This window comes from Urocampus carinirostris, chromosome 13, assembly GCF_059441175.1.
Source record: "Urocampus carinirostris isolate Australia breed hairy pipefish chromosome 13, RoL_Ucar_1.0, whole genome shotgun sequence".
Lineage (NCBI taxonomy): Eukaryota > Metazoa > Chordata > Actinopteri > Syngnathiformes > Syngnathidae > Urocampus > Urocampus carinirostris.
Window position 1 is genome coordinate 5867038 of NC_142361.1, and position 14716 is coordinate 5881753.

At 43.1% G+C, this 14716-nt stretch overlaps 1 long non-coding RNA gene across 1 annotated transcript in view; it reads left to right on the top strand.

Moving 5' to 3' along the window:
- Positions 1-11385: 11385 nt before the first annotated feature.
- The window catches only part of LOC148353565 (uncharacterized), a 31126-nt gene continuing 27795 nt past the window's right edge, over positions 11386-14716 (top strand). The window contains exon 1 of the long non-coding RNA XR_015852387.1: positions 11386-11474. This is a non-coding gene — a long non-coding RNA (uncharacterized LOC148353565). The remainder of the gene's footprint in view (positions 11475-14716) is intronic.

Here is a 14716-nt window from a genome sequence, read left to right on the forward strand (position 1 = left end):
TACACAGTGTCCCCTTAGACATCTGTTCTGTAAAAACATGTTAAAAGCCTTACAACTATAAACCAAATAACCTCACTGTATTTAATTGTTGTTGAACTCAGTCAATTAAAACAATATTGCTGCAATGGAGAGTTACTGTATGAATAAATGAATGAATGAATGAATGAATGAAAATAGAATTACGTTTTTTTTGATGTGGCCCAATTTAAAAAAATGAATCAACCACTTTGACCAATTGACCAAAGAGAACAACAGAATATTGTCACACAAAAAAAAACAGTTTAACAATACAATAATATCATACAGTAAATACACATGTGCTGAAGCCAAAGCTTTATTTCCCCCCACCCAACCTACTTGTGGTAATTTCCAAAGTTCTTGTATGCTATGCACATTCATGACGTATACAGTACATAATGCATTCTTAACATTATTTGGTTTTAATTGAGACTTTTTAAATGAGTGAAAAAGAATACACAATGTCTAAGGATGCTTAATGTAATAAAAGCTCATTAATTAAATAATGTATTTAATTTCTGTATTAAAGAACTGCATGGCCTGTTGTTTAACTGAATAAGAATATATTAAGTATGGCATTGATGCAAGAAAATGTGAGAAAGGAATAAATAAATGGATGATGATTTTGAATACTACACTTTACATCACTATTCATCACTACTCCTTGATCTGCTACCGTATCGTGGTGGAGGAGTTTGTGTGTCCCAATGATCCTAGGAGCTATGTTGTCAGGGGCTTTATGCCCCTGGTAAGGTCACCCATGGTAAACAGGTTCTAGGTGAGTGGCCAGACAAAACGCAGATCAGAAGACCCCTTATGTCGACAAAAACCATTGGTCCTCAATTTCCCTCGCCTGGACGCGGGTTACCGGGGCCCCTTTCTGGAGCCAGGCCTGGAGGTGGGGTCCGGTGGCGAGCGGCTGGTGGCCAGACCTTTACCCACAGGGTCCGGCCGGGCACAGTCCGAAGGGACGACGTTGGACCCCCTTTCCATGGGCTCACCAGCTGTAGGAGGGGCCAAAGGGGTCGGGTGCGCAGAGAGCTGGGTAGCGGCCAAGGGAGGGGGTCCTTGGCGCTACGATCCCCGGTTACAGAAACTGGCTTTTGGGACATGGAACGTTACCTCTCTGGCAGGGAAGGAGCCCGAGTTGGTGTGTGAGGTTGAGAAATTCGACTAGATATAGTTGGACTCACCTCCACGCACGGCTTGGGCTTTGGTACCAGTCCTCTCGAGAGGTGTTGGACTCACATCCACTCTGGAGTTGCCCGTGGTGAGAGGCGCAGAGCCGGTGTGGGCATATTAGTTTCTCCACGACTCGGCGCCTGTATGTTGGGGTTGACCCCAGTAGACGAGAGGGTAGCCTCTCTCCGCCTTGGGATGGGGGGACGAGTCCTGACTGTTAATTGTGCTTATGCACCAAATAGCAGTTCAGAGTACCCACCCTTCTTGGAGTCCTTAGAGGGTGTGCCTGAGAGCGCGCCCCCTGGGGACTCCCTCGTACTGCTGGGATACTTCAACGCTCACGTGGGCAATGACAGTGAGATCTGGGGGGGCGTGATTGGGAAGAACGGCCCCTTTGACCTGAACCCGAGTGGTGTTTCGTTATTGGACTTCTGTGCCTGTCACGGTTTGTCCATGACGAACACCATGTTCATACATAAGGGTGTCCATATGTGCACTTGGCACCAGGATACCCTAGGCCGTAGTTCGATGATCGACTTTGTCGTCGTTTCGTCGGACCTGTGGCCGCTTGTTCTGGCCACTCGGGTGAAGATAGGGGCGGAGCTGTCAACTGATCACCACCTTGTGGTGAGTTGGCTTCGATGGTGAGGAAGATGCCAGTCCGACCCGGCAGACCCAAGCGTGTTGTGAGGGTCTGTTGGGAACGGCTGGCAGAATCTCCTGTCAGAAGAAGTTCGGGTCCACCATCCGGCGTCTTAGGGGGGGAAGCGGTGTGCCATCGACACTGTGTATAGTGCCGATGGGGCGCTGCTGACCTCGACCCGGGAAGTTGTGAATCGGTAGGCGGAGTACTTCGAAGACCTCCTCAATCCCACCGACACGTCTTCCTCTGGGGAAGCAGAGCCGGGAGACTCTGAGTTGGGCTCTCGCATCTCTGGGGTTGAAGTCACCGAGGTGGTCGAAAAGCTCCTCGGTGGCAGGGCCCCGGGGGTTGATGAGATCCGCCCGGAGTTCATTAAGGCTCTGGATGTTGTGGGCGTGAGATAGTTGACACGCCTCTGCAACATCGCGTGGACATCGGGGACAGTGCCTCTGGACTGGCAGACTGGGGTGGTGGTTCCCCTCTTTAAGAAGGGGGACCGAAGAGTGTGTTCCAACTACAGGGGAATCACACTTCTCAGCCTCCCTGGTAAGGTCTATTCAGGGGTACTGGAGTGGAGGGTCCGCCAGGAGGGCGAATCTCAGATGCAGGAGGAACAGTGTGGTTTTCGTCCTGGCCGTGGAACACTGGACAAGCTCTACACACTCTGCAGGGTCTTTGAGGGTGCATGGGAGTTTGCCTGTCCGGTCTACATGTGTTTTGTAGACTTGGAGAAGGCATTCGACCGTGTTCCTTGAGAGGCTCTGTGGGAGGTGCTTCAGGAGAAAGGGTTACCGCACAGTCTTATCTGGGCTGTGCGGTCCCTGTATGCCCGGTGCCAGAGTCTGGTCCGCACTGCCGGCCGTAAGTCGGATTCGTTCCCGGTGAGGGTTGTACTCCGCCAGGGCTTCCCTGTGTCACCGATTCTGTTCATAACTTTTATGGACAGAATTTCTAGGCGCAGCCTTGGTGGGGATGGAGTCCGGTTTGGGGGCCTCAGCATTGCGTCACTGCTTTTTGCAGATGACGTGGTGCTGTTGGCTTCCCCAGGCCGTGATCTTCAGCTCTCGCTGGAGCGATTCGCAGCCAAGCGTGAAGCAGCCGGGATGAGGATCAGCACCTCCAAGTTCACTCTGGACTCAGCCGAAACAAACTGGCAGCCTGACATTCGCATCGATGGCCTTCCTATCCCGACATCAAAGGAAGCAGTTTTCCTGGGAGTTCAGTATGATCAACGCCTCACATTCGGAGCACACGCCCAAAAAGTCACACTTAATATGAGACGAAAATCAAACCTCCTCCGAATGGTACGTGGAAGCTCCTGGGGCTGGTATCCCGAAGACCTACGCACACTATACCTCGCGCTAGTCCGTAGCATAGCAGAATATGCCGCCCCAGCCTGGACACCATGGTTGGCACAGTCAGGCTTAGATAAACTGGAAGCTGCCCAATTACATGCCGTCAGGGCAATCACAAGACAACTATACTCGACCCCTGCAGACATCGTCCGATATGAAGCCAAAGTACCCCCAATAAAATACCGTTTCGACCAACTTAGCACGCTCATGGCAGAGAAATGGCAAGCCCTGCCTGACTCAGACGCCAGACGACAACTACTGGAAACTAAAGTACACCAGAGACTACAACGTGGAGATTGGCGATCAAAAGTCATCCCCGAACTGCAACGCCTACAAATCTCACCGATGTTAAACACCACTAGACGAGCCCCGCCTTGGCTACAGTTCCAACCACTAGAGGTCCGTTTCACCAACACCCAGAAATCGGATCCACTGGAACAGCAACTTACGAAAGCCAACCAAGCCTTTAAAGACTTACCCACATCAGACTTAATCATCTACACTGATGGTTCAGCTGTGGAGGGCTATAAAAATGGTGGAGCAGGAATAGTGGTATATACTGCAGAGAATGAACTCATCAGACGATGGCACTCACCGACTGGTAAATGGGCTAGCTCGTTCCAAGCCGAGAGGACGGCCCTGCATGCAGCCATAAAATGGCTGACCGAACTTACAGATCGCCCCTGGACGTCTGCTACCGTCGCCAGTGACTCGCGCTCACTACTCGAGGCATTAGGCAACCCGCATTCGACAGATGCAGACATCTACGATCTACAGCATCTAATTGCGACCCTCTCCCAGAGGAAAAGAATACAGCTATTGTGGATCCCAGGACATTGCGGACTGCCTGGCAATGAACAAGCCGATGCAGAGGCCTCCCTAGGCTCCAGCCTCCCACAACCGAACCACCCGCTGGACCAACACACTACGAGGGCTCTCATAACACGTAGCTACATACCTACTGCTCCCAGCCATCCTCGCCTCAGCTCATTCCTGAATGTGCAGAGGAACAATCCCTGCCCAAAGCTGAACGCACAGACCTCATCCGCTTTCGGAGCGGCCACCATCCGCTGCTCCGACGCTGGCAATTCCTCCTCCGCAAGTTGGCCACCGACATCTGTCGACTTTGTGGGGAGAGTGAGGAATCGGCCGAACACCTATGAGTCGATTGCCCCGCCTTCATCGCGGACCGTCAACGATGGGCAGTTGGATCCAAATTCGCGGAACTCGTAGCACGACCGAAGCGTTCCATGTCGTTCCTAAAGATCATCTTTAGACGACTTGAAGCGATCTAGCAGCAGCACCTCCAAGTCCGAGACCATGGTACTCAGTCGGAAAAGGGTGGCATGCTCCCTCCGGGTTGGGGATGAGATCTTGCCCCAAGTGGAGGAGTTCAAGTATCTTGGGGTCTTGTTCACAAGTGAGGGTAGGATGGAGCGGGAGATCGACAGACGGATCGGTGCAGCGTCTGCCGTCATTCGGACCCTGTATCGGTCTGTTGTGGTGAAGAGGGAGCTGAGCTGAAAGGCAAAGCTCTCGATCTACCGGTCGATCTACGTTCCTACCCTCACCTATGGTCATGAACTCTGGGTTATGACCGAAAGAACACGATCCCGGATACAAATGGCCGAAATGAGTTTCCTCCGTAAGGTGTCTGGGTTTTCCCTTAGAGATAAGGTGAGAAGCTCAGTCATCAGGGAGGGACTGTGTGTAGAGCCACTGCTCCTCCGCATTGAGAGGAGCCAGTTGAGGTGGCTCGGTCATCTGATAAGGATGCCTCCTGGACGCCTCCCTCGGGAGGTGTTCTGGGAATCTCCCACCGGCAGGAGGCCCCGGGGGTGACGCAGGACACGCTGGAGAGACTATGTCTCTCGGCTGGCTTGGGAATGCCTCGGGCTCCCGCCGGATGAGCTGGAGGAGGTGGCTGGGGATAGGGACGTCTGGGCTTCCCTTTAAAGGCTGCTGCCCCGCGACTCAACCCTGGATAAGTGGAAGATAATGGATGGATGGATGGACATCACTATTAAACTAACAGTATTAGCTGAAAGGAAGACAATATGGATACAGGAAAGGGTCAGAGGTAACTTATGATTTTGATATTTTGACCAGATAGTTTGTAATGATTATCAATACCGCACGTTTATAAGTAATTGGCCCAATGTTTTCCAAAACAATTAGTAATACAGTATAACAGAAGACAGATAATTTTCTCTTTAGTCCGCATAGATGTGTGTGTGTGGATCCTTTATCCACTATGGTCCTGGGGGCACTATTTCAGGTGGTTTGTCTTGGGCAAGTACAGGCGGGTGGCACCTTACCCTCTCCAGGCCAACAAATGTTTCCACCCAGGGACCTTTTGTGTTTTATGTGAATTTTCTAAGCAGTACACTATGAAAACACAGTCCATATAGATATGAGTGAAAAGAGAGAAAAGAAAGAGTCCACCACATGTAAACCATGGTTTACAGGCCCCCGAAAATAGAGGTAAGGGAAAGGCTCTTCATTTCATGCACCACCTACACCTTTGTATAAACATGTCCTGTTTCATACAGTATTCTGTGTCAATTTAGGGTCATGGAACCTACTTCATAACACACAGTGACACGCTGTACAGGTTAGGTCAAACGTGTAAGACATTGATGTACCTCAGAGATCAGTAAATACAAATTGAACGTATCTCCAACGATGTTGGCTTGGTGGAGAGTCTCAATTACTAATAGAATTGTCATCATCGTCATTGATAAAAATGTAGTGAACATTGTTTACAACAGGATTAGACGTTACACTTGATGAGGCCCATGCAAAATACAATTGTTTAGGAATCATTTCAGTTGACTTCCCTCTGTAAGAAGCAATAGCCACTGGTAGTCAGTGTTGGGCGTGTTACTAAAAAACAATGAACAGTTGTTACAGTTAGTTACAAGTTACTTCATTGAAAAGGAATTTAGTAAAATCCCCCACCCATCCCAATTTACGAACAGCAAAAACTAAGGTGTTACTTTTTAGTTACCAATTGCATTAATAGTGGCATAAAAGCTGACACCCCAAAACTGCTTTAAAATAGCTACATAAAAATACATCGAAGGAAATGTGTACACATACCCATGGAGATATTCAAGCCTTTATATTTCTTGGCTTGAGCAATTTTGATCGCTTGCAAACTAACACTTAGCTGAGACACTCTATATCCGTTTTGTCTCTGTGCTTTAAACCACTCGAAGATATACTTCTCCATTTCTGGATAATGTTTAAGAGGTTTTCTTTTTTTCTCCAGTCACGGTGTATTGTGTATGTATTTTACAAATAAAAAGACCAAAATTGCCTTTGGCCCCCTGATTTAAGTATTTTATTTTACAGTTCAGATGATCAAATATGCTAGGAAGAATATCTCAATGAGAAGGAAATCAGTGTTCTTGTACTCGGAGACGACAATGTTGTTATGGCTGTATTTAGTCGTACTTTGTAGGTGAATATAAACTTCCCCACCCCACAGTATAAATGGCTGGTGGATCGAATGCAGTATGTCATAACACGAGGGATGTGGGATTATTCCTCAATCACAAGAAAGTTAAATAGTTGCAAAAAGACGCAGTATAGCACCATGTAGCGACAACAGGAGAGTTACAAAATGTAATAAATAGCCTGTTAAAGTATTCACTGCAGAAAAAAGTAATTTCGTTCTAGAAACACTGCTGCTAGTCCCCTGAAAAGTATGACAACAAATTCAGACCTCACCATTATTTTATGACACCGAGTGGCCTAAGCAACTGTTTGGTCGTCTTTGTGACAAAAAGGTCAACAACCTTTGGCAAATTAACTTTATTTATAGTGCTTTTAATTATTTTAGGACCTATATGAGTTTAACCGTGACTGAAAATGAAAAGCTCGATAGATGGATTTATTTTGGCTACACCTCCTTTATGTGATACCAAGTTTTGGTCCAGTGTAACCAAAGAGTATGTGGAGATTTAAGTCAGTGATCCACAACCTTTTCTGTACCGTGGACCAGTTTATTGTAATAATAACGAACTCAATAGTAATAATAATGATATTAATAAGTAGCTTACATTTTAGGCAACAAGAACTTCTTCCCTATTACAATTTGCCACTGGGAACCGCTAGCTTCATTGTTTGCATGTTTCATAATTAATATATATAATTTATACGTAATCCTTGCACTAATACACAATTTATAGTGCCCTGTTTAGGTGTAGCATGCACCTATCTTCTTGGGCGCGACCCGTAGGTGGCAGTGACGCTTCAAAAGACAATGTCATACCAACTAATGCTTGCTTTTGTTAATCTCGAGGGAAAAATAAATTTTATGGCAAAGCGAAGCCACCATAGAGCAGTGTTGGTGTCTCTTTTAGGCAGACTTGTTGAGTAAAATGGCAACAATTCCAAGAATTTTCAAGCACTTCACCCAAAGTGTAAGCACTTTTCAATCCTTGATATAATTGAAATTGAGCATTTTAAAAGATTTCAAGCACCCACACAAACCCTTAGCAAATGTGGTTAGCGTTTTTGCTCTAATACGGTACTACCGTTGACCAATGTGTATAGCGCGCACCCTACTTTTGATTTTTTTTCGCACTTAAAAATGTGTTTATAGACTAATAAATAGAGCATGAGCAAAAGGGCAACTTTTTATCATTTCTGTGTGGTCCGTTACCAAATAAACCCGGGACCGGGCCGTGGCCCAGTGATTGCAGATCACTGTTGTAAGCGACATCCATCAAGACACTCTAATGACTGGGGGGGGGCGGGCTAGAAGTTCTTGAAACCGGGCCAGCCAGAACTTTTGCTTGTTGTTGTTGTGCGATAAGGGCAAAACATAGCAACAGCTGGGCTGCTGCTGTGTGTGTGTGTGTGTGTGTGTGTGTGTGTGTGTGTGTGTGTGTGTGTGTGTGTGTGTGTGTGTGTGTGTGTGTGTGTGTGCCTGTGCATGTGTGCATACGTGTGTGATAGAAACACACCGGGCTGGTGCGTGCTCAACTATTAAATAACAGTACTGTCCCGTGTTTGAGGGGCCGAGGCGAGCACTGTTGTCGTGCTGCCATAGTGATGGTAACCATGTTGGCCAATGTTTACACAATGTTTAGCATATCACACAAGCAGCAGCAGCAGCAGCAGCAGCAATTGTGCATGTCGGCTTCTTTCACGTTCTTCCAAGATCAAGTCCTTGTAATTGTTACCATGCTCAAGTCAAGAAAATGGAAGCGTAACTTGTTCGGTGACAATTCTACCTCAATTCCTCAAATCTGCATTTGAGGTATATAAATCATCACACTGTTCAAGAAGCACACCTGCAAAAAATAGTGATATCCAGTGTACACTTTACACCAGGAATTGTCCTCCTGTGATTGACACTCGGGCTCTAATGTTTCATATTGTTTTGATAGATGTGCAGCTCACCCACATCAAATGATCTGCATTTTTTTTTAATCAAATAAAGTATACTTTTTGGAGTGTGTTATCTATTCACATATGATGCACAATGTGGTGGTCATTGTTGTTCTTGTGTCTTTGAAAACAATATTTCACTGGTTGACTGTGCTTGTTTTAATTAAATTTAACAGCGTTGGACCAACATTGTTATAACATAAGTTGCTATTTTAGCAATGCATTTGAAACCGGTAACTTTTGGCTTTAAACAGTATGAAAAAAGTACCTCTCAGCTTCAAAACAGTTGGTGAACCCAAATTTAAAAGACAGGCCTCCTGTTAAGCAAAATTACAGGAAATATCATATAAACGTGCAAATACTTGTAGGTCAAGAAATTTGTGTTTATTTTACGCTCATAAGCCTCACCTAGAATAATTGTTTGCCCTCTTGCTACTATGGGTGCCCCCCAAAACCCCAAAACCTTGTGAAAGGCTGAGCAAAGAAATTAGGAGAAAAATGGTGACTTTGAGTCTCTGTGGTTCGTATTCTTCCTGGTGCCCAGTTCAAAACCCGGTTGGGGCACTCCGGTGGTAGAAGCTAGTCAGACCCTTACACAGTGTCCCTTTAATGATATAAATACTAATTGAAAAAAAAAATTACCTACCTAAATATATTATACAACAAAACCAAATAACCCCCAAAATGTATTTATTTTAAAACTAAATAAATTAAACAAGATGTTAAAAAGGATTTCTTACTCATGCATAAACTGCTTCTTTTTGTGTTTAATCTTGTTGTTTTGAATGCTTAATCTGTAATCTTATTCAATGACGACATTATCCACCACTGTTCAATGTGTGCGTGTGCACGCCTATCCCTTAAAGGCACACTTCCATTAGTTTTTTGCCCTCAAAATAAAAGAAAATTCAGCATGGAAAAAATATTATGTGTAATTAGCAACATACTGCAGAAATGATGAAAAGAAATCTGAAGCAGATGTCGAAAAGTAGTGACGTGTGTGTTCGTTTGTATGTGTTTATGTCTATTTTAGCATGTTGAAATTGTCATTGAAGGCAACATCTGGAACTGTTTCATCAATTAGTGTCTTGCTACCATGTTTGACTCATCCTGTTGCATTTTAATGGCAAAACAAACAACAAAAACAACATAACGAAAAATGTACTCCATCAGTGTGTTTGTGTCTGCGTGAGTGACTTCTTCCACTCTATTTACGTATTGTCATCAAATATCTACGTATGAGAGGGCGTTTGAGAAGTAAATCATACTTGCGTACTCATATATGACATCATACTCTCACACATGCACAACTATAGTCTTGTACAGACTCAGTCATACCCATGCACAAACACCACTATACTCTTTCATACACATTACTATACTGTTTCACACATATTATTATACTCTCATACACATAGTAATATATTCTCTAACACATACTACTTTATTCTCATACACACACTACTCAGCTTTAACACTCATACAATATACTCTCACACAGATACTACTTTACTTCCACACACACTACTATGGACTGTCATACACACTGTTATTGTTTCTCAACCACAATTAAAATTGCTTTTACTATTTTTTTTACACCTAGTATAATGATCACCTTACCTCTTAGTTTTGTTTTACTTTGGGTACTTTTGGTAACCATGGCGATGGACACTGATCTGTGTGTATATGTTATACAGATTGACATCAAACTGGAGTTGCTCCCAGTATTGTAGTGTGTGTGAGAGAGTCTAGTAGTATATGTGAGACACCATAGTAGTAAATGTATGAGACTATTGTTATACATGTGAAAGAGTATAGTAGTGTGTGAAACACAGCTGATCAAGAGGATTGAAGACCTGGACAGACTCATGAACAACTGAACATACACATACATTTATTTTTTTAACCGTTTGGATTATTCCCTTTTCTTCAAAAATGATTAAACATCACAGAAGCTGATTAAGAGGACAGGAGGGGGAATAAACCTGGGTGCCCTCTGTTGTAATTAGAAACAAAAAGTAACTCTCAGCTTGAAAAAGTTTAGAGACCCGTGGTGGGAATTGGTGCCCCTACAACTTTATTGGTTAAGGGATACTCCAACCCTCCCACCATAGTAGTATATGTGAGAAGGTATAGTAGTATGTCTGTGACAACATAGTAGTGTGTGTCAGTATAGTTGTATATGTGAGATAGGATAGTAGTGTGTGTATGACAGTATAGTAGTATGTTTGTGAGAATATATTAGTATTAGTATATTAGTATGAGTGATACAGCAGAGTAGTGTGTGTCCGATGGTAGTGTATGTGTGAGAGAGTATAGTAGTATGTATGAGAGTATAACAGTACAGTATATATAACAGAGGATAATCGTGTTTGCGCACGGCTATGACTATTTGATTATAGTTGCATGTGTGAGTTTGTGTGAGAGCATGTATGATTTACTTTCTCAATTATCATTTGCCACACATCAACGACTTCTACAAGAAGATGCTATTTGATCAACAATGATGATTAGGTTCATTATGATAATGAATAAATAATCATTTTTAAATAGTAAATCATTCAGAATCAATCCGAACGATTACACAAACATCATGTGGCAACGCTACACGAACAGACATGCCTGCAGGCCAAACCAGTCAGTCAGGTGAAGTTCCAGAGGTGTTAGGGCCATCATGAGCATTGTTGTCGTTATGGAAACCAAGTACACAAGTGATGCAAGGGCATAGCCTGATGTCATGAGGCCAGCCTGTCAACAAATGCAGAAGAAGAGGCGATTAGGTTCTTTTAGAGAGGTGGGGGAACGTGTCGCAGGCCCAAATTTTTCAACGTTGCCGTCATCTTCATGGTTTTATAACCTGGGAGCACAAGAAGGTAACCAAGCGATCTAGATTTGCATGCATTTTGTAGCGTTTCTTGCCAGTATTTGTGAATGTACATATTTTTTTATCCAATAGGATAAAAGCTTTTATGTTTCCATGTTAAAATAATCTTTCGTTGACCCTTGAAATCAGAAATGGCAAAAATTCTAGAGTGACTCATTGGAAAATCAGGTTTATATTTGTCAATGAAAAATCAATCAATTGAAACTACTAATATATACGAGAATATTAAATCCCCTTTTACATCCGTTAAATTCCCTCACTGAGAAACCTCTCGCCATGGCTGATGTCATAATGTTTCTTGTTATCAGTCCTTATACGATCACTTGTTAGGATCTTACATCTACTGGTATAACTGGCCCTTTGAAGGCAGCTATAATGCTGATGTGGCCTTGGGTGAAAATGAGTTTGGCACCCTTGTTCAAAATAATCTGTTAAATGTTTCGATCAAGTTAAACATTATATTTAATGCACTTTGTCATTATCCGTTTGTTTGAATGTACTTTGTTTGGGTCTGGCGGGCCTCCGTCCACCAGAGGGCACCTGATCGGTATGGAATAGGAGCAGGTGTGTCATTTTCATTCTCCACTTTCATTTTCTGCAGTCAAGATCACCATCAGATTTTCTAATGCTGTCCTTGTTTCTGTTTTTTTTTGTTTTTAGGTTTTGACGCTTTTGTTGTTGTTTTTGACTGTTTATTACTTTGTTGATGTTTCTGTTAATAAATGCCGTTTTTCAGCACCTTGCCTTTTCCTGCTTCCTGCGTTTGGGCCCACCGCAAAACCACAACAGTACTTATTTAGTTCTTGTTTTGTCAACACAAAATACCTTTTTACCTAGTTGTAATACAATCCCTATGTTGTTCTATCTGGTGTCCCATTTACCTTTTCAAGGAAGGCCATGAGTCTTATCAAACCACTTTAGGTATTCACTCTAAACAAGAACACTGGTGTGAAGGTGGTGCCTTGGGAATTTTCCATTATCGTAGGTGTTCCAACCCCTTGGTATATAAACGATTGTTAGCCATTTTGAAGGAACTTGTAAAACCATTATTATTTTTTCCTGTACTCCCAAGCCCAGAATATTATGTTTCATTTATTCCTTTTATTGCAATAAAAACCTCACAACTGTTCACTCTCCAGCATTCGTTTTTACCCGTCTCGTCTTGTTGATTCAAACACGCAGAGGAAAGAAAGTGTCTTCCTTTAGTTCAAAAAACAAAGCTGTTAAAAGTACCAAAGGGGGAATTTTCCATTAACTTATGTATTCTCAGTCATATGTAATGAAGTTGTTATGCCTGTCACCCTAGGTTGCAACCATCAGTAAAAGAACAAAGATGCATTATTAGTCATATTTATAGAAGCATTTTCAGACCAATTGACTGAGATTGGCTAATTTGCTTGAGTGTGGTTGGTAATTAGTGTCCTACAGTAGAACAATTTGTACTTAGTTCTATCAGTCACACATTCTGTCACACTTCTAGAACAACTTCACACTGACTCTTATTAATGTGTGTGTGTGTGTGTGTGTGTGTGTGTGTGTGTGTGTGTGTGTGTGTGTGTGTGAGTGTGTGTGTGTGTGTGTGTGTGTGTGTGTGTGTGTGTGTGTGTGTGTGTGTGTGTGTGTGTGTGCGTGTGCTTCTGTACATGATGCAAGCCAGTGAAGAGTATTTTGAGGCATGGCTAGTTTGAGGTGGCAATAGGGGACGCTATTTATCCCACGGGCAAAACGATACTGCCAAAACACAACATTGAACCCACCACCAGACATTGCATTTATAGATGGCCCCTTCGTTGAATAATACCCTTAAGCAGCACAACTAAACAAAAACTGTGCAGCGGAACCCCATGGAGGACCAAGACTAAGAAAATTAAAAAAAAATTAAAAAGGGGAAAAGCATGAAATTAATTCCGAAATTAAATATAAATAATTATAAATCAAAACAATAATATATGAATAAATGCATACATGTAAAATGAATACAGAAATCCTTAAAAAACTCAATGTATAATAATGATACTTCTTAAAATCAATGTGTAAATAAATGAGTATGAATAAGTAAAACAAAACACTGTACTATCACATTTGTGATTAAAATTGAGAGGCTGCCTTAAGTCTGTTGATCTATTTGCTCATTGGTAGATTGACCTGCGAGTCCACGGATTGCCAAGTACTGTATGTCTGAGTGTCCTCGATATTGGCCCACAACTGAACTCAGTGCTGTTGCTGGATTATTTTACTTTTCATTAGATTTAAAAGAAAATAATGGGCGGCACGGCAACTGAGTGGTTAAAGTGTCCGGGGCACATTTCTGAGGTCATGGGCTCAAATCCAGCTACCAGCCTTCCTGAACAATGTTCTCCCTGTGCTTGCGTGGGTTACCTCTGGGCACTCCGGTTCCTCCCACATTTCAAAAGCATGCATGTCAGATTAATTGGCCGGTCCAAATTGTTTCTTGGTGTGAATGAGCAAGTGAGTTGTCTGTCTCTGTGTGCCCTGCGTCTGGCTGGCAACCAGTTCAGGGTGTCCCCTGCCCACTGCCCGAACAAAGCTGGGATGGGCTCCAGCACCCCTCGCGACGCTACTGAGGAGGAGCGCTGCAGATGATAGATGGATGTAAGAGCAAATTAAAAAAAATAAAAATAAAAATAAATCAGTAAAAATGTAATCCATAATCCACTAGGGCTGCATTTGAACTGAAATGCAATGAAAAACTGCAAGGCTATTCTGCCCTTATTTTCATTTCTTTCCAATAGTATGAGGTAGAAGAGCTGTGTGGCCCAAGATCCCCCTTTAAAAGCAGCAGTGTCACCAGCAGTGTTACAAACCAACGGGTGTGTGTAATTGGCTAACTGCACAGAAATCCTACTAAACCTGTAATAATTTTATTTTTTTACTTTACCTTTCTGGTATTTTATTTCTATGAATGCATGCTGCGTTTTATTGCACTCTTTTTTTGTTGCCAAGATGATCAGCACGTTACATCAAATAAAAATGACAAAAAAATGTATACTTCCTTGTCGCATTTCTTTTTTTTCAAAATGATCCTACGGTGAGAAATATCTACATAATTTACATAACACAAAAATCACCTTGATAGACTGTGTGCTTTAATACTTTTTAATGGAAAAAATTGTGTGCCTTGCCTCAAAAATTTTTAGATAGTAGTAGTCTCAGTAGTAGTCTATTTTACATAAATGGAAGGTTTCTAAATTTCGTAATCCTCAAGTGTCG